Genomic DNA, 19952 nt, shown 5'->3' with positions numbered 1-19952 from the left:
CCCTGTGGCTCAGCTGATAAAGAATCCACCTGCAATGTGGGAGACCTGGGATCGGGCCCTGGGTTGGGAAGATCCCCTGGAAAAGAGAAAGGCTACCCACTCCAGTATTCTGGCCTGGAGAATTTCGCGGACTGTGGGGTCCGTGGGGTCGCAAAGAGTCAGACACGACTGAGCGACTTTCACATAATATCTTTATTTTTCAGAAGCAACTTCTATATTTTACATTGATTTTTTTAAAACTTCCTCCAGGATAGCCTATCTTCCTACAGTTGATCTTTTGCCATCTTTGCCAGGTCCTTGGTTTCACTGACCAACTGAGTCATGTGTGTTATCTCACTGGTGGGGAACCAGAAATTTTCTGTGTCAGCAGGACTCTTCCTTTCTTCCTTCAGTTCAGCTTCCAGGTCTCTAATCGTGGAAGCTGCTATGTTAAACTACAGACTTCTAAAACTAAAAAAAAAAGTTCATTCTTACGAGAGAAAATGTAGATGCTTGGTTTCAGGACCCTCTGGGACCCATCACGGGTTATCTAAAGTACCAAAAATTATTAGCCTGATGTCCTAGTGGAAGTATTCAGGATATTAATTCACCAGTTGTGTATAATTCCCAAGTTAGTCTCCCGTGCCAAACAGTGAATAATTAAGCTGTAGATAATGTCATGCTGCAAGCGTGATAAAACAGTAACAATGATGATGATAACAACAGCTAACACTGAGCCTACTCAGCGCCAAGCATGGCTCTAACCCTGTTCCCTGAATTACCTTATGCAGTCACCACAATAATCCTATGGCATAACATAATTATTAGCCTATTTTATAGGTTAGGAATGGAGAAGGCAATGGCACCCCACTCCAGTACTCTTGCCTGGAAAATCCCATGGACGGAGGAGCCTGGTAGGCTGCAGTCCATGGGGTTGCTACGAGTCGGACACGACTGAGCGACTTCCCTTTCACTTTTCACTTTCATGCACTGGAGAAGGAAATGGCAACCCACCCCAGTGTTCTTGCCTGGAGAATCCCAGGGACAGAGGAGCCTAGTGGGCGGCCGTCTATGGGGTCTCACAGAGTCGGACATGACTGAAGTGACTTAGCAGCAGCAGCAGCAGCAGCATAGGTAAGGAAACCAAGGCTCAGGGAGGTAGCTTACATGTTCAAAATGACAAGATTTGAACCCGGGCAGTGTGATCCCAGAGCCCCGCTCTGTGTCACACACGGTGACCTCTATTTAGGGGTAGAACCCAACAGAACACTCTACTTTCACTTCCTTTCTGGGAGACTGGCTACTCCAGGTGAAAACGCACAGCAATAGGTTAGAAACAAGAGTAAAACATACATACACACATTTATTTCTTTAGGGGTCAGTGAGGTGTGGGGAAGTGAGCTTGGAGAACTAGCTGATTAGTAATTAGTAATAAGTATTAAAAGAAAGACATGTAGAGAAAAAAAAAAAGGCAGTTTAGTTGGGAGGAGATTACTTATAGCTCCTGGGCAGCTGAATACCCAATGTAGAGCCATCGAAGGTTTTTTAGCACAAAAGGGACATAATAAAAGCTATGCTTTTAGGAAAATAAAACTGCCACTGGTGACTATAGTGGCCTGGAAGGAGAAAAGACTCAAGGTGGAAAGGCCAGTTCAGAGGTGTCAATAGGACCCCACGGGCAGGCAGCAGAGGCTGGAGATGGGCAAGGACTGTGGGCACAGAGAGGCCAGCAGAGACTCTACGGAGGAAGGATGGACAGAGGAACAGATATGAAGTGCCAAGTTGAGGCAAAATTCCAACCCAAATGACAGATAGAGTGGAGTTTCCTTCAGAGGAAGAGCAAAGACCCAAGGAGAAGAGAATATGGGAAGCTTAGAGTTTTAAGCTCTGGTTAAGACATACAGGGACTATGTTTGGGAATTTGTGTTTGAGAGGGAATTAAAGATGGAGTTGTAGAGACTGCAGAGTGTGGAGAGTTAATCATGAAAATGGTGAAGAATGTGAAGGGAGAGAAGGTGGAGTCACCTCAAGAGTGATGAAGAGAGAATCTGGGGGCAACATTAAGAGGTTACAAGAAGAGGAGTCATAAAAGGTGAGGCCAAGGACCGAGGGCATGGCCTAGAAGCCAAGGGAAGAGAAAATGTGGAGAATGAGGGGCGACAGACATACGAGAGGTCATGGAAGGGGAGACCCAAGATGAGGCTTTGGGTTCAACAACACAGACATGTGAGGAAGCAGCTTCAGCTGACCAGGGGGGAAAGAGAGGGTCAGGGGATTAGTATTTTGTTAGAAAGGGGAGGAAGCAGCAGGTATAGAAACATCTCACAAGAGGTTTGGTGACTAGGAAAGGAGGCCTGCATGAAGACAGTTCAGAGGGTTAGAAGGATCAGGGGACAGTTGAGTTCTGGAGGAGAGAGCCAACGTTTATAGACCCAGGGGAAGAATCCAGTGATGGAAGCAGAAGGGGGTTCAGTAAAGACAATAAGAAATGTGACAGAGAATCTGCGGGGGAAGGAAAGTGAAAGCCCCTGAGGGGCAGCAAGGACCTCCTGATGCTGCATGGCACACATACCTGGCGGATCGAATGGCTCAGCTCTACACCTTCCCGTAATCTGCTCTGGGTAGGCAGGGAGCAGACAGAGGAAGCGGAGGGTGAAATGCACTCTGGTTTAGGAGGAAGAATATGAGTCTGACAGAGGGGCATGGGGTCAATGTCACAAGAGGGCTGGATAGGAAGGCACGGGCACTGAGAGAGAACCTTTTTCCCAGTATGTGGCCTTGGAGGCATCCTGCTCAACCTTCCCTTGGGGAGAACCTGTTCTGGGAGCACAGCTCACTGACAGCCTCCACTTGCCTGTGCTCCTTTGAACACACCTACTGTTTGTTCCCAGTGGGCTGCTCCGGTGATGACAGAGGATGGTGGGGGGACTAGAACGGGGCCACCCTACCCATGGGGGACTCCTCTAATGGGCAGTGTGCTCAGGGACTCCTCACTGGCTTGGCTGAGATTTTCCTCTGTCCCATGCACAATCTGAGGCTCTTTCCTCCCTCTCTCCTTTCACAGATATTGGAACTGCCTTGCAAGTTGAAGACTCTCCTCATTTTATGCTTCACTTTATGCTTCACTATATCCAGAATGTCTGATTTTGTATTGGCCTCTGCTTTTTGGGGAGTCCTCAAAGGAAACACTTAGATTTGCTATCAGTGGGGGGTGGGAGGCTGTGCCTGGAAAATGTAGGCAGTGAGATGTGATGACAAAGATTTGAAGGATGAAGTTCATAGATTCTTTTTTGAAATAACTGTAGACTCACGGGAAGTTGCAAAAATAGTACAGAGACTCACCTATACCCGTCACCCCACTTCCTCCAATGGTAATATCTTATATAATTAAAATGAAGAAATTGACATTGATATAATGTCATTAACAAGTTTATTTGATTTGGAGTAATCAGTTTCTCATTATGTTTCTGTCCACCTCATAGATATATCGATCCCCTCTTCATTGCAAAAAGCCACTTAAGAAGAAACAGTTCCCTTATTTCCAAGTCAGCCAGCTCTATAACCACTAGTTTATACAATGCATAAATAAAGCCATGCATGGAAGAGCAAAGAGAAAACTACAGATGTCCACTGGAGAGAGAGCTCTCCATCCAATCATCCATGCACCCATCCATCGACTCATCCATTTATCCCTTCATCAGTGTTTGCTAAGCTTTCCCTAAGCATCAGGAACTAGACACTTAGTTTATTTCGTCAGGACACTGACATCAACATGGCAGCAGCAACTATCATACCTCATTTTTGGCACAGGTACAACGAGGAACCAGAATATATAATTGTTTAGGGGACAAAGGATATCCAGATTTGTCCTGTGATCATTTCCACACAGGCAGTAATTCAACCAGCAGCAACCTTATGCTCAACGGCCAGGATCATGCCTTTTTACGAGTCATTGTAAAGCGCCAAGTGCATTGACATATACTTCATAAATGCTAAATAATAACAAGTCAGTGAACCTAGAAGTATTGGATTCAGTATTCGAGACATTAAACCCAAGTTATGCTGTTCTAGAAGCAAGGCAAACAAATAAATCAACCCCAAATCAAATAAAGCCCACATCCATCCCCAGCCTGCAGTGGGTGTTGTCTGGAACGCTCTTTATGGGCAAGTGGTTCTCTCATGAAGGGGTGCTTGTTAGTACTTTACCTAACACATCACACGCAATGTCTTGCCTGTGATTTGGGAGGAGAGTTTCATATCTGACTCACAGCAGACAACAGCGACACTATGTTCTTAGAGCTCCAATTCCCTTTATTTGATGCCAGAAAATAGCATCTGCAGAAGCTCCAGAGAAGAGCAACAGTCACCCCACTGAGCAATTAGACTGATCCTGGTGGGGAGTCTCTGCAGGCAGTATTGAGAGACCCTGTTTGTATTTCAAAGCCAGGATTTAGTTTTCCTTTAAGACATAAGTCTCTTTAGGGGTGGCTGTGATTCCTTGAGGATTTAGGCACACAACACAGAAAGCCTGGAATGGCACATATCCTGTATTGGCAACAGAATCAAACTGTAGTGCAGTCTGAATGCTTTCCTGATTCGAGATCCAGATCTCTGAGCACAATCTGGTGGGATGTTTGGGCCAGTGCCTTCTCTCTAGGAGTCTGCCATCTTGGTTTCACATACAAATATGACTTATTTCAAGCCCACATACCCTTAGTCATTTCAGAGTGATGACACCCTTGGAGTGAAGCCTAACCCTCCAGAGCAAATGAGGAACAGCGAAGCGGATGGCAGATGAGGTGGTGATGACTGTGATGTCTCTGAGAGCAAGAAGACTGACAAGATCCTGTTTTGAGTAGAGTCTGGGAGCACATTCTATCCTTTAACCATCATTTCTAAAGGACTTGACTCTCATTCAGCTGCAGCCAAGGGGAGGAGAGCCAAGGCGCCTACACACGACACCTAGATCTGGCCAGTGAACCGCTGAGTCGAGGACTGCCAAAGGGAAGGTACAGAGCCAAGAAACCAAGGATAAAATAGCCATCGGACGCCGACCTTGTCAATTCAACTGCAAATACAAAATGATTCCAGCTGGTTTCTGCCTGGCTCAGAACTAGCTCATTACATCTCACAGAACTGAGTGTACATGTGACCAGAAATGATTGTCAAACATTACTGTACACCCAGTTTACCTGAGGAGTTTGCTGAAAAGGCAAGCTTTTGCTCTTCAGCCTCAAGATTCTCACTTCGTAGATCTGGGAAGGGCTTTGGAAGGCACATTTTCAGTAAGCACCCCAGTGACAGAAGCAGAAGGATGGCTCATCATACTCTGGAAGGACTGCTTTAAATCAGTGCTTTTCAATCTCCATGTGCCTAGAGTATTAAAGAGCTTAGGGAAATACCCTCAGAATAATCCAGCCCAAATTTCTCATCTTGCAGAGGAAGAGATTGAGGGATTAAGTAACTTTCTTAAGGTCACACAACCAGTTACACATGGGAAGTCAGAACCAGAAGCAAAGTCAGCCAAGTGCCTTTTGTATTCACTATTCTGTGTGGTTCGGTTACTTTCTTCTCCTTCAAGTCCTATTGGGCATATACGCATATAAGCAGAACCTAGAACATGCCTGGATTATCGAGGCAATTTTTAAACCTTTTGAAACAACTGGTGAAGAGTGTCAGTGATGCCAAAACAAACACTAGAAAAAACGAGTTTAGAAAGAGGTGGTACTCACCCTCTCTAAAATCAACGATGAAGAAGATGACAGCAAGGGTTAAAGTTGTCCTTTGAGTATCCGCGATGTTTCGGTTTCCAAGTCAGCGCCTATGAAAGAGCAAAAAGTGAAGAGTTACAAGAAATTGTACATAGTTCTGATGCTGCATCAAAAGAAAAATAAGTGATTTCCATAAGCTGCACTTCCCAGGTGGTGCTAGTGGTAAAGAATCCGCCTGCCAATGCAGGAGATGCAAGAGACGCGAGTTTGATTCCTGGGTAGAGAAGATCCCCTGCAGGAGGAAATTCGAAGCCAGAACCATATCCTTCTTGGGAAAGATTTTATACTTTCTTACATGTAGGTGAGTATGTTTACTAATAATATATAATGCTTTAAAAATGCATTTAAAGGTTACATATTCTTTTGCAATTTGCTTTCTTTACTCAACATTTGTTTCTGAGCTTTTTCTATGTTGAAATTATAGGTCTAATTCTTTGATTTAATTATTTTATTACAATGAGTAGACCACAATGGATCCAAGCATTCTTCTTTGGGTGGATGTCTAGTTTGCATCCCTTTTTCACTACCACAAGCCCCACTACTGGGAACACAAGTGTGTGTATGTGTTTGTGTCTGTATACACATGTGTGTGAGCCCTTCTCTAGGACACACAGCTGTCAGTGGGATTGCTGGGCCATAGAATGTGAACATCTTCAACTTTGTTAAATATTACTAAACTGGTCTCCAAAGTGACTGCAGTAAATTACATTATCTCCAAGAGATTACAAGAATTTTCATTTCTTCATATGTCTGCATACAACTCAATATCAACAAAGAAACCCACTCAATCAAAAATGGGCGGAAGACCTAAATAGACATTTCTCCAAAGAAGACATCATATGGCCAACAGGAACATGAAAAGATGCTCAACATTGCTAATTATTAGAGAAATGCAAATAAAGATCACACTGAGGTATCACTTCACACTGGTCAGAATGGCTATCAGCAAAAAGTCTATAAATAACACGGGCCGGAAAGGGTGTGGAAAAAAGGGAACTCCCTTACACTGTTGGCAGGAATGCAAATTGGCATAGTAGCTGTGGACAACAATATGAAGTTTCTTAACAAACTAAAAGTAGAGGTACCATATGTTCGGAAATTTTTCACCAGAAAAGATGAAAACTCTAATTTGAAAAGATACATGTACCCTAATTTTCACAGCAGCAGTATTTACAATATCCAAGATGTGGAAACAGTCAAGTGCCCACCAACAGATGATTGGTTTAAGAAGTTGTGGTATATATGTATGTATGTATGTTTATATGTATACAAACATATACACACAACGGAATATTACTACTACCACTACTACTAAGTCGCTTCAGTCGTGTCCGACTCTGTGCGACCCCATGGACTGCAGCCTACCAGGCTTCTCCGTCCATGGGATTCTCCAGGCAAGAACGCTGGAGTGGGTTGCCATTTCCTTCTCCAGTGCATGAAAGTGGAAAGTGAAAGTGAAGTCACTCAGTCGTGCCCGACTCTTATCGACCCCATGGACTGCAGCCTACCAGGCTCCTCTGTCCATGGGATTTTCCAGGCAAGAGTACTGGAGTGGGTGCCACTGCCTTCTCCCAGTGGAATATTACTCAGTCATAAAAAAGAATAAAATCTGCCACTTGCAGCAATATGGCTCGACCTAGAGAATGTCATACTAAGTGAAGTAAATCAGACAGAGAACAATAAACATTATATTATCACCTGTGGAATCTAAGAATGTAATACAAATGAACCTATATACAAAACAGAAACAGATCCAGACATGAAAAACAAATTTATGGTTACCAAAGGAGAAGGGGATAGGGATAAACCGCAAGAATCAGATTAAAAGATACATTATATATAAAATAAATGGGCAACAAGGATTTACTATATAACACAGGGAACTACGTTCACTATCTTGAAATAGCCTATAGTGGGAACTAATCTGAAGAAATACCTGAATCACTTGGCTGTATCCTGATATTAATATAATACTATAAATCAATATACTCCAACTGATGAAAAAAGAACCCTCCCAAACTGTCTCTATGGTGTGCTCCCATTCATGACTAAAAGGGGGAAATATACATGACTACACACATCTGTATGTGTACATGTGCTTATTGATAAATGCATAAAACAGCTCTGAAGAACTGTTTAAGAAACAAAAACCATGTGATTGTTGATAGGGAGGGGAAGAGGGCATTTTGAGGAAAGAGGCTTTTACCAAAAACTGTCTTTTACCATTTAAATTTGGGACTATATGAAGTATTAAAAAAGAAAACAACTGAGGTGCTTTGATTATGCAGGTTGGAGGACAGTGGTTTTGACCACTCCCATCAGCCTGTGGGGTATTAGGTACTTTTAAGACTTGCTTTAGAAGAGAGGTGAGGAAATCTCTGTGTCATCACCCTGGAAACTCTGGTCCATGACCTCACCAGCCCTTCTGGAATTTCCCTGGTCAGTCTTCTGTCCCAAATGGAGACCAGCCACTTTTAATGGAAGTTTCTGGGCATCTATATAAAAATGCTTGCAAGTGATTTCCAGCATTTTGACTGGCAACAAAAGAAGGTAGTTCAGGTTCTAGTCCTCACAGAAGTTGACGTTTGCTGGCCAAAGCACAAATTGCGAAGGGAAGAGCAAGAGTTCCCAAGGACAATGATGAAAATGTAAACAGCTTCTGGGTGTGGGTGTCATATGAGCTACTTAATTTTTCAGCAGGAATTTCCCAACTCTGACCACTTTCTCAATTCCCAAAAAAGAAGGGAGAAAATATGGCAATTGAGTAGTCAATTTTGAAAACAACCCACTTACTCTTTACAGTGAACGGAATATAGTTCTTAAAGAGAAAGATCTAGCTGCTCTCCAATTTATCAAACTGTGACAGGGCAGTGATTACAAATGCAAATGTAACCTTTAGGTCCTATAAGCAAAGACAATACTAACAGCATTGAGCTTTTTGACAATTGCTAGGTTGCACCCAGTAGGCAATTCAGACTGGGTTCTTTTCTGAATTCCAAGTTTTTTTAATAACCTTATCATCACAAATTCTGCAATTTTGGGGGTTGTTTTGGGGGTGGTGTAATTACTACACATAAAAAATGACTACATTTCTTTTTTGAAGCAAACCTATATACAAGAGAATACCTACTCTTTCCCTCTTTGAAATTCAAGAAACCTATGAACAGATATGAGGTGTCAAGCATCATGAGAGTTGCTGTTACCTAGAATTTCCACAGGCCTTTCAAGAAGGAGAACTATGCATCCACATGTCCCCATTTTACAGATGCAAAGACGGACTCCAAGCACTTAAGGGATTATCCATTCCTCTTGTGACACTATGCCCCTCTGCTTCCATGAGGGGAATATCATCTCTGTGCCCAGGGGCACAAAGTCTAGGTAATAACAACTCTCATGATGCTTGGCACAGAGTCTTAGGGGGTAGTCTTCCTTAATCAGGAAATACATGGCTTCCATATGCCCACACCCACCTAATAAACCTGGTAATGTGGCAGCTAGGTTTCAGTGGGGAGGATAATTCTGGTTAGGTTTGGGAGAAGTGGAATTTGGGCACATGGAGCAGTCCCTAGTGGTGACTAATCAGGCTCAGAGATTCATATGTAGCTAGCATCCCAGTTTTGAAATAGGACATTGACTAAAACTTGGGTCATTTTCATACAAAGCAGATAAACCTATATGACATCAGGTGGAGGTATCATGGTATGCCTCCCCCCTCCACCCCTCCACCCCCGAGCCCTGACCACCTGCCCAGACACGTTTGTACTTGGCACCCCTTCTGCCTGCCAAAGATCTCCATCAGCAGGCTTGGCGCAGCCTGGGGTTCCTTGAGAGAACACTGGGCTAGCCTCTTAAGGGCAGACCCAGTCTACCGAGGAGATGCTGAAGGATCTAGCAATGTTGTTTCCATTCATCTTTACGGTGATAAGCAAGTGTTCATGAAGTGAACTTTTCCCTCATTTTCTTTCTTCCAGAGCTTTCCTTTTAACCATAGGAAAAGTAATTAAGAACCACGGGAAAGCTATTTATTTTTTTCAATTCATAAAGTCCCTTATCACCATTTCTGGTGTATCCGTTGATAAAATTGGATGTGATATTAGCTCTATGATTGACTTCCATTACTATACTTGGAAGATTTCAGAAGACTTGGTTTATTAGGTAATTCCATTTTCCTCTGTCTATGGTGACTGTTGGGAAGACAAGAAGAAGCATAAAGAAGTAGGATGTATACAGATTTGTCTCCCACAATAAATGACATTGAAATCTGTTGTGTTAGACAGATTTAGATTTGCATATTATTTATTTATTATTTTTAATTGAAGTAGAGTTGATAGACTCGTCTCTTTGAAGTCCAATGTATGAGTTAAACTTGGCCTACAAGTGGCTTTGCTTGAGCAATCATTCTCTTACAGAGGAAATTTCATGTACTGCAAAGTCTGGGGGGAGATACTTGAATGTGTACATTATTTCCCCATCTAACTTGATGTAAGTATAAAGAACAGCACTGATGCAAGTGCTGACTGTATCGCAGGGGAGGAAGAAGGGTGTGCAGCTGCCCACTTACTCAACCAGAAGCATGTGGGATTCTAGGCTCACTTCCCACACCCTAAACACAGAGACTGACATTTAGACAAACGTGTTCTCAGCCACCGGCACAGCGCCCAGTGCAGGGTATGGCTCTGAATGACTTTGGCATCTGTTTTGTCTTGCCTCATGCCCACATACTGGGGCTGCTTGTTCTCATCCAATAGCAATTAGTACCATGGTAAATGCCTTGTGCTCTGTGCTCATTCAGAAGAATAAGCATGTCACACTCTGCCAAGAACTACAGCTAATCACAGAGGGCTCAGGGCACACCTGCCCTTTCATTAGGCTCTTGTTTTAAAATGAAGGGTTGGTGCAACTTGAAACACTGTGTTCTCCCCCTGGTTAGGGATAACCATGGGGACCCAGAGTGGGAGGCCTGGAGTGTGACTTGGTTGCCGGCCCGGAAGACAAGCTTCCTACAACGGAGGATGGAGAGCAGCAGGAAACGACTAACATGTGGCAGCTGCCACAGGGTGGGTCCAGGAATGCTCCAAGGACGTGCTGAGGCATGGCTCTGAACAGTATCCAATGCTGGAGATTGCTCAGGAACCACCACAGACATAATACAGGGGTATAAAGACCTGGGTTGACTGCACTTTGGGGGTGAAAAGCTCTTTAGTTATCGTTTCCTTTTAGTCTCTTCTAACCTGGCCAGGGATCGAACCCGGGTCTCCTGCATTGCAGGCAGATGCTTTACCCTCTGAGCCACCAGGGAAGCCCCTTCTAACCTGGCACCTGTCCTTATTCTAAGAATGCATCCTTTATCCTAATTTGGCTATTAAAAAAAGTATCTATTTTACAAGTTAGTCTTCTAAGAGGTATAATTAACATTCAGGAGAATTTATCCTTTTAATCTGTACAGCTCAATGAGTTTGACAAATGTGAACAATCACAAAATGATCACAATCAGGATATAGAACTACTTCCATCACCCTTAAAAATTCCTTCTTGCCTTTTCTTGTCACTCCCCCTTTCTGGGTTCCAGACCAGACAGCCACTGATCTCTTTTGGTTCCTATTATTTCTGTTTTCCCCCCACTAGAGGGTATTAATAATATAAACTGGGTAATGCAAAAAAACAGTTTGTTTTTTTTTTGTTGTTAATGGTTTCTTTCACTCAGCATATGCTTTTGAGATTTATCCATGTCATCCTGTGTATCAGTAGTTGGTTCTTTCTGATTGGTAAATGGCATTCTACAGATGAACCACAGTTGCTTCTCCAGCATAAGCAGGACTTAGTTGTGTACACTTTGTGATGCTGAAAGCCTGAAGGCAAAAGGAGAAGGGGGCAGCAGAGGATGAGATGGTTAGATAGCATCACCGACTCAATGGACATGAATTTGAGCAAACTCCAGGAGATACTGGAGGACAGAGGAGTCTGGTGTGCTGCAGGCCATGGGGTTGCAAAGAATCAGACATGACTTAGAGAATGAATAGCAACAATAACAACAACCTTTGAGCTACTGTGAAAATGCTGCTATGAACATTTAGGTACAAATCTTTGTGTGGGTATATGCTTTTATTTCTCATGGGTATATACTTGGGGGTAAAACTGCTTGGTCCTTGGTTATATATTTAATTTTATAAGACTGCCCAAATATTTTCCAGAGTGGTTTTGCATACTATTTTGCATTCTCATCAGTGATGGATGCCACTTCCTTGCCAACACTAGGGATTAGTCATTTGACTAGGTATCTACAAGTAACTCATTGTGATTTTTAAATTACATCTCCCTAATGACTAATGATGCAGAGATTCTTTCCACATCATAATTTATTTAAAAAAATCAATTTGAATCCACTCTGCCCCAATTCTTGTTGAAGCAAGTCCTCAAACACCTCATTTTAGTAGAGATTTGTCCAATCCCTCCCAGGTACCTAAAAAAAATGTACAACCGAGGAAAAGCAAAAACATAGCAAAGATGAGGGATGTACCTTGAGACTCTCTCAACTGTTCTTTGTTAATGTTTCCAACATGCTGAGCTCATCTTTGGGCAGAAATTGAGTTTTTCTATTCCCCACTGCACCCAGTTCAGGACCAAGCACACACAAGTCCTTCAATATATATTTGATGATTGACAGATGTAGGATGGTGGCTCATGTTCCAAGTGGACATGACTAGGGTATGCTTATATATGATGGGGGATGTCAAAATCACGTAAGGCTGATCAGCCACTTACTAAGAGGTTCTGTCCTGTGGAGTGTGTTCATGCTGGATAGAGATCAGAGGTCGTTTCTGAGGCTAATCTTTAGAACCAGGTAGGGAGTTTAGAAAAGGATGCCTAGGACCAGACACAGATTGTCCTTAAGATAGTGAGGCCAAAGCTCCAGAGCCCCACGTGCGCCTGGTGCCCTATGAGTCCGGGCAGGGGCTGAGAGATATAGAATATTCTCTGGGGAGGGAGGAAGTCAGGTCACAGTCAGGACCCTTGAAGACATCTCAGAAACAAGGGACGTGCATCTGGGTAATTTGTATGATTTCTGTCCTCATTTTAAAGAACTACTAAGCATGGAATTTTTTTTGCTGATGGTGATGGTGATTTTATGTTCTTTCTTTCTAAGAAGTTCTCATGAAATCTGATCTGTTCCACTGTGCTTCACTCAAGAGGCTGTGATTTAATTTTTCTAGGGTGTGGCCCAGGCATGGATGTTTGAAGGAGTGTGGCATTGAATTGTGCCTGAGGGCTGAGCTATGTGGCTACACGGTGTCCACTAATGACCAAGTCTAGGCTGTAAGCCACAAGGACCGATCCTGGGCACTGAAGTGCTTTCATCGTTCTAAGCAGAAGCGCTTCAACCAAACAGGCCATTTTCATTTCTCTCCAAACCTGAAAAAGGGTGTCGTTCCATCCTGGTTGACTCAGACCCAGGTATCTTTGGGTCCACTCATCCCAGTTTGACCTGACTCCACTGCACTGCCTCCAGGCTCTGACCACATCCTTATGTCCCTCATCATTCATATCACTTGTGGGGCATTTTTTCATCATTTGCTTCTCTTTCTAGTTAGATGCTGAGTTCTTAAAGTGCAGAAAGGAAGTCTTATGCTTCCTCTTAGCTGCTGTAGTGGTAATTTCGAGATAATAATATCATTACCTGCAACTATACTAATAGCTAACATTAACAGAATGCTTTGTGCCCAGAACTGGTAGGTTACGTACATACAGTACCTAATTTAATCCTCATAATTATCCCTGATCTGGGCATTATTACTGCTCTGTTTTATAGATAAGCAACTTGAATCTCAGGAAGGCTGAGGTCACAGCCCATCGGCGAAGGTTACACACAGCTCATGGAATAACATTCATCTCTGATTGGAGTTTTCACCAGCTGAAGCCGAAAAAGAAAAAAAAAAAAAAGGAGTGCTAACTATAAGTACTTAAAGAACTGGCTTTTATTCTGAGATTATAGCTTCCCTTTTTTTGCTGTTATTGTTGCTAAATGCCTTTTTTAGCAATGGCACACTATGATAGTAGATTGCAATAGATGTTTTAAAATAACTTTACATGGCAAAATAAAATATTGGGTATCCTTTATTTGTCTCTCCCAATTGTTTGGGTGGGAGGATTTTGGTCTTTCAAGTGAAGAAGTCTGAGAACCCTTACTCTAATGAATACTATGTATTAAAAGATATGCCATATACATTTGCTAAATCAATGAATCTGACAATCTTCCAATGCAAACATGTTGCCAGTGAAAGGAAGAGAAAGTCCTTCAGTTTCTAATTTAATTTCTTTCACCAAAAGTTACTGAGCTCTCCTTTGTGTTAAACACTGTGCTAGAGTCATCTGGTCCCATCACTTCATGGGAAATAAATGGGGAAACAGTGGAAACAGTGTCAGACTTTATTTTTTGGGGCTCCAAAATTACTGCAGATGGTGACTGCAGCCATGAAATTAAAAGACGCTTACTCCTTGGAAGGAAAGTTATGACCAACCTGGATAGCATATTGAAAAGCAGAGACATTACTTTGCCAACAAAGGTCTGTCTAGTCAAGGCTATGGTTTTTCCAGTGGTCATGTATGGATGTGAGAGTTGGACTGTGAAGAAAGCTGAGCACCGAAGAATTGATGCTTTTGAACTGTGGTGTTGGAGAAGACTCTTGAGAGTCCCTTGGACTGCAAGGAGATCCAACCAGTCCATTCTGAAGGAGATCAGCCCTGGGTGTTCTTTGGAAGGAATGATGCTAAAGCTGAAACTCCAGTACTTTGGCCACCTCATGTGAAGAGTTGACAACATTGGAAAAGACTCTAATGCTGGGAGGGATTGGGGGCAGGAGGAGAAGGGGACGACAGAGGATGAGATGGCTGGATGGCATCACTGACTGGATGGATGTGAGTCTGAGTGAACTCTGGGAGTTGGTGATGTACAGGGAGGCCTGGTGTGCTGCGATTCATGGGGTCGCAAAGAGTCAGACACTACTGAGCGACTGAACTGAACTGAAGAGTCACCCATGAAGGACACAAAACAAGTAAAAAACAATTGCTGCCCTCACTGAGCTTAACACCATTTTCAACAATTTAGGAAAAGTAAAAAGAAGCAGGTCTAGGGACTTCCCTGATGGTCCAGTGGCCAAAAGACCCTGTGCTCCTAATGTAGGGAGCCTGGCTTTGATCCCTGGTCATGGAACTAGATCCCACAACTAACAATTCACACGCTGAAAGGAAGATAGAAGATCTAAGATCCCACAAGCTGTGATTAAGACACAGTGCATCCAAATAAATAAATACAATAACAAACATGTCTGCTAGAAAATCAATATTATCAATACACTTCAAAAGATTCAAACAACTTCTGTTACTCATCTGAAAAGATCCCACTAGATAGGACACACTATTCATGCTCTAGTCCATCAGTCCCTAATGAAGCTACACGAATAAGAATATCTTCATTCTCAACGTGGTCATCTTCTTCAGGGTCACATACTAACCCACAAGGGGGTAGTGTAGACAGAAACAGATGTAGTGACTGTGGACCATTCGAAATACATTTATTAGAATATGAAGAAAATAAATGGTCTATAAACATACTATCTAAAAGCCCTCTGTTGGATATGAAAATAAAAAGTATTTTATCACATGGTTAGAAAATCCAACATAAAAATAGGAAGGCATAAAATAAAAAAATAGGCTTTTACTTCTCTCAGCTGGTCAATTTCATGTATCTGTTCAGAAACATTTTCCCTACCTATATGATCAAAGTATATATATAAACTATACATAATGGAGTATATATAACCCATCCAGCTTTTCTTTTCTTTACTCAAAGGACCCATACTAAACTGCTTCCTCTGATCTTTGTATTTTTCACTTGACTGTATCTTAGGGATGCTCAGATTCACTTCCTTTTTAAAGGCTGTATTGTATTCCATTATGGGTTATATCATAGCTCTCTTATGTAGTCTCCCATTTGCTAGATACAGTGTTTTTTCCTTTTTCTATTTAAAAGTGAAGCTTCAATGAGTGTCTCTATATATGCATTTTGGTATACTTAAAAAAATTTATATATATTTTAATTAATTTATTTTTTAAATTGAAGGATAATTATTTCACAGAATTTGTGGTTTTCTGTCAAACAACAACATGAATTAGCCATAGGTATACATATGTCCCCTCCCTCTTGAATCTCTCTCATAAATTGGCACAAAATTATGAATATTAAAATCTTTACTCTGTCTGTAGTTAAGTCCCTTTTCCATTTGTTGCATTTGTTTTTAAAAATTTAATTTATTTTATTAATCAGTTTTGCCACATAATGATTTTTCTATTTTCTCAGCTTTTCAAAGAGCCAATTTTTGGCCATGTTGCTCTGGACTGGTTTTGAACTATGGATTGTATGTCCCTTGTTTTAAAAATTATATTTATTTTTTAAACATAAACTTAACATGTAAAGAGTTGACTCATTGGAAAAGACCCTGATGCTGGGAGGGATTGGGGGCAGGAGGAGAAGGGGACGACAGAGGATGAGATGGCAGGATGGCATCACTGACTCGATGGACGGGAGTCTGAGTGAACTCCGGGAGTTGGTGATAGACAGGGAGGCCTGGCATGATGCGATTCATGGGGTCTCAAAGAGTCGGACATGACTGAGTGACTGAACTGAACTGAACTGTAGATTTTTATAATAAAATCTTTTTCTATCATTTTCCTGAGTATGGCACAATACTTCACACACTTCATTCTTTAAAATCTTCCCTATTCCAACTTGTCATTATTGTTTAGGATTTTAATTTAAACACAAAAATTTTAAAAACATAAACAATTACATTTATTGTCATATTTTACTTCTTTTTTTCTTATTGATGTTTTTTGAGCCCTAGGTTCTATTAATAGTTCTGTTAGTGAAGCTCTGAAAGTGTTTAAATACTAATTTATAATTAAAAATAACTTTATTTTGCTTAGTCTCAATAGTTTAACTGGTAGAAAAACATATGCTGATGATTTTTTTTTAGCATTTTGATTGTCTTTGGTATCTCTTGATGTAGCTGAGAAGTCTGTGCTCAATCTAATTTTCATTTCTTTTCAAATAGTTTGCCTTTCAACATTTAATTTTTTTCTGTTGTTTTATTACAGTGTGTCTGATGTGGCATTATTTAGCTTCCTTTAAATCTACAGTGCATTGACATTAGAAATTACATTTTAAATTTTAGAATATTCTAAATAGAAGTTTAGAATATTCTAAATAGAAGTTTAGAATATTCTAAATAGAAGTTTAGATATTCTAAATAGACTTCTAAATAGAAATACTTCTATTTTTTTTCTGAAATTCATATTAGACATATAGAGTGCCTCATAAACTATCTTCAGTTCTGTTCAGTTCAGTTCAGTTGCTCAGTCACATCCAACTCTTTGTGACCCCACGGACTGCAGCACACCAGGCTTCCCTGTCCATCACCAACTCCTGGACTTTACTCAAACTCATGTGCATTGACTCAGTGATGCCATCCAGCCATCTCATCCTCTGTCCTCCCCTTCACCTCCTGCCTTCAATCTTTTCCAACATCAGGGTCTTTTCCAATGAGTAAGTTATTCGCATCAGGTGGCCAAAGTATTGGAGTTTCACCTTCAGCATCAGTCCTTCCAATGAATATTCACGACTGATTGCCTTCAGGATAGACTGGTTGGATCTCCTTGCCGTCCAAGGGACTCTCAAGAGTCTTCTTCAACACCAGAGTTCAAAAGCATCAATTCCTCGGCACTCAGCTTTCTTTATGGTCCAAATGGAAAGGTTTTCAAACACTTTCCATAGCTTTGACTAGATGGATGTTTGTTGGCAAAGTAATGTTTCTGCTTTTTAATATGCTGTCTAGGTTGGTCATAGCTTTTCTTCCAAGGAACAAGCGTCTTTTAATTTCATGGTTTCAGTCACCATCTGTAGTGATTTTGGAGCTCCCCAAAATAAAATCTGTCACTGTTTCCATTGTTTCCCCATCTATTTGCCATGAAGTGATTGGACCAGATGCCATGATCTTAGTTTTCTGAATGCTGAGTTTTAAGCCAGCTTTTTCACTTTCCTCTTTCACTTTCATCAAGAGGCTCTTTCGTTCTTTTCTTTCTGCCATAAGGGTGGTGTCATCTGCATATCTGAGGTTTTTGATGTTTCTCCCTGCAATCTTGATTCCAGCTTGTGCTTCATCCAGCCTGGCGTTTCCCATGATGTACTCTGCATATAAGTTAAATAAGCAGGGTGACAATATATAGCCTTGACATACTCCTTTCCCGATTTGGAGCCAGTCTGTTGTTCTATGTCCGTTTCTAACTGTTGCTTCTTGATCTGCATACAGATTTCTGAGGAGGCACGTAAGCTGATTTGGTATTCCCATCTCCTGAAGAATTTTCCACAGTTGTGATCCATTCAAAGGCTTTGGCGTAGTCAATAAAACAGAAATAGATGTTTTTCTGGAACTCTCTAGCTTTTTCAATGATCCAGCGGATGTTGGCAATTTGATCTCTGGTTCCTCTGCCTTTTCTAAATCCAGTTTGAACATCTGGCAGTTCATGGTTCACATACTGTTGAAGCCTGGCTTGGGGAATTTTGAGCATTACCTTGCTACCATGTGAGATGAATGCAATTGTATGGTAGTTTGAGCATTCTTTGGTATTGCCTTTCTTTGGGATTGGAATGAAAACTGACCTTTTCCTGTCCTGCGGCCACTTTCGAGTTTTCCAAATTTGCTGGCATATTGAGTGCAGCATTTTCACAGAATTATCTTTTAGAATTTGAAATAACTCAGCTGGAATTCCATCACCTCCACTAGCTTTGTTTGTAGTGATGCTTCCTAAGGCCCACTTGACTGCACATTCCAGGATGTCTGGCTCTAGGTAACTGATCACACCATCGTGATTATCTGGGTCATGAAGATCTTTTTTGTACAGTTCTTCTTTGTATTCTTGCCACCTCTTCTTAATATCTTCTGCTTCTGTTAGGTCCATACCATTTCTGTCCTTTATTGTGCCCATCTTTGCATGAAATGTTCCCTTGGTATCTCTAATTTTCTTGAAGAGATCTCTGGTCTTCCCCATTCTGTTGTTTTCCTCTATTTCTTTGCATTGATCACTGAGGAAGGCTTTCTTATCTCTTCTTGCTATTCTTTGCCTTCAAATGGGAATATCTTTCCTTTTCTCGTTTGCCTTTAGCTTCTCTTCTCTTCTCAGCTATTTGTAAGGCCTCCTCAGACAACCATTTTGCCTTTCTTTTTCCTGGGGATAGTCTCGATCCCTGCCTCCTGTGCAATGTCACAAACCCCCGCTCATAGTTCTTCAGGCACACTGTCTATCAGATCTAATCCCCTGAATCTATTTGTCACTTCTACTTATAATTGTAAGGGATTTGTATTAGGTCATACCTGAATGGTCTGGTGGTTTTCCCTACTTTCTTCAATTTAAGTCTGAATTTGGCAATAAGGAGTTCATGATCTGAGCCACAGTCAGCTCCCGGTCTTGTTTTTGCTTACTGTAGAGAGCTTCTCCATTTTTGGCTGCAAAGAATATAATCAATTCATCTGGTGATGTGCATGTGTAGAGTCTTCTCTTGTGTTGTTGGAAGATGGTGTTTGCTATGACCAGTGCGTTCTCTTGGCAAAACTCTGTTAGCCTTTGCCCTGCTTCATTTTGTACTCCAAGGCCAAATTTGCCTGTTACTCCCGGTATCTCTTGATTTCTACTTTTGCATTCCAGTCCCCTATGATGAACAGGACATCTTTTTTGGGTGTTCATTCTAGAAGGTCTTGTAGGTCTTCATAGAACTATTTAACTTCAGCTTCTTCATTACTGGTTGGGGCATAGACTAGAATTACTGTGATACTGAATGGTTTGCCTTGGAAATGAACAGAGATCATTCTGTCATTTTTGAGATTGCATCCAAGTACTGAATTTTGGACTCTTTTGTGTACTATGAGGGCTACTCCATTTCTTCTAAGGGATTCTTGCCCACAGTAGTAGATATAGTGGTCATCTGAGTTAAATTCACCCGTTCCAGTCCATTTTAGTTCACTGATTCCTAAAATGCTGATGTTTACTCTTGCCATCTCCTGTTTGACCACTTCCAATTTACCTTGATTCATAGACCTGATATTCCAGATTCCTATGCAATATTGCTCTTTAAAGCATCAGATTTTACTTCCA

General features: G+C 41.5%; 2 long non-coding RNA genes across 2 annotated transcripts in view; one reads left to right on the top strand and one right to left on the bottom strand.

Annotated features, from left to right (window-relative positions):
• The window catches only part of LOC139177355 (uncharacterized), a 526558-nt gene that overhangs the window by 127817 nt on the left and 378789 nt on the right, over nucleotides 1–19952 (bottom strand). The window contains exon 3 of the long non-coding RNA XR_011561821.1: nucleotides 5712–5800. This is a non-coding gene — a long non-coding RNA (uncharacterized lncRNA). The remainder of the gene's footprint in view (nucleotides 1–5711; nucleotides 5801–19952) is intronic.
• The window catches only part of LOC139177354 (uncharacterized), a 117596-nt gene that overhangs the window by 53879 nt on the left and 43765 nt on the right, over nucleotides 1–19952 (top strand). The gene's annotated exons all lie outside the window — the stretch shown is intronic.

Source organism: Bos indicus, chromosome 18, assembly GCF_029378745.1.
Source record: "Bos indicus isolate NIAB-ARS_2022 breed Sahiwal x Tharparkar chromosome 18, NIAB-ARS_B.indTharparkar_mat_pri_1.0, whole genome shotgun sequence".
NCBI classification, from domain to species: domain Eukaryota; kingdom Metazoa; phylum Chordata; class Mammalia; order Artiodactyla; family Bovidae; genus Bos; species Bos indicus.
Note: the sequence above shows the minus strand (reverse complement) of the source record. Positions and strands in the feature narration are given on the sequence as shown.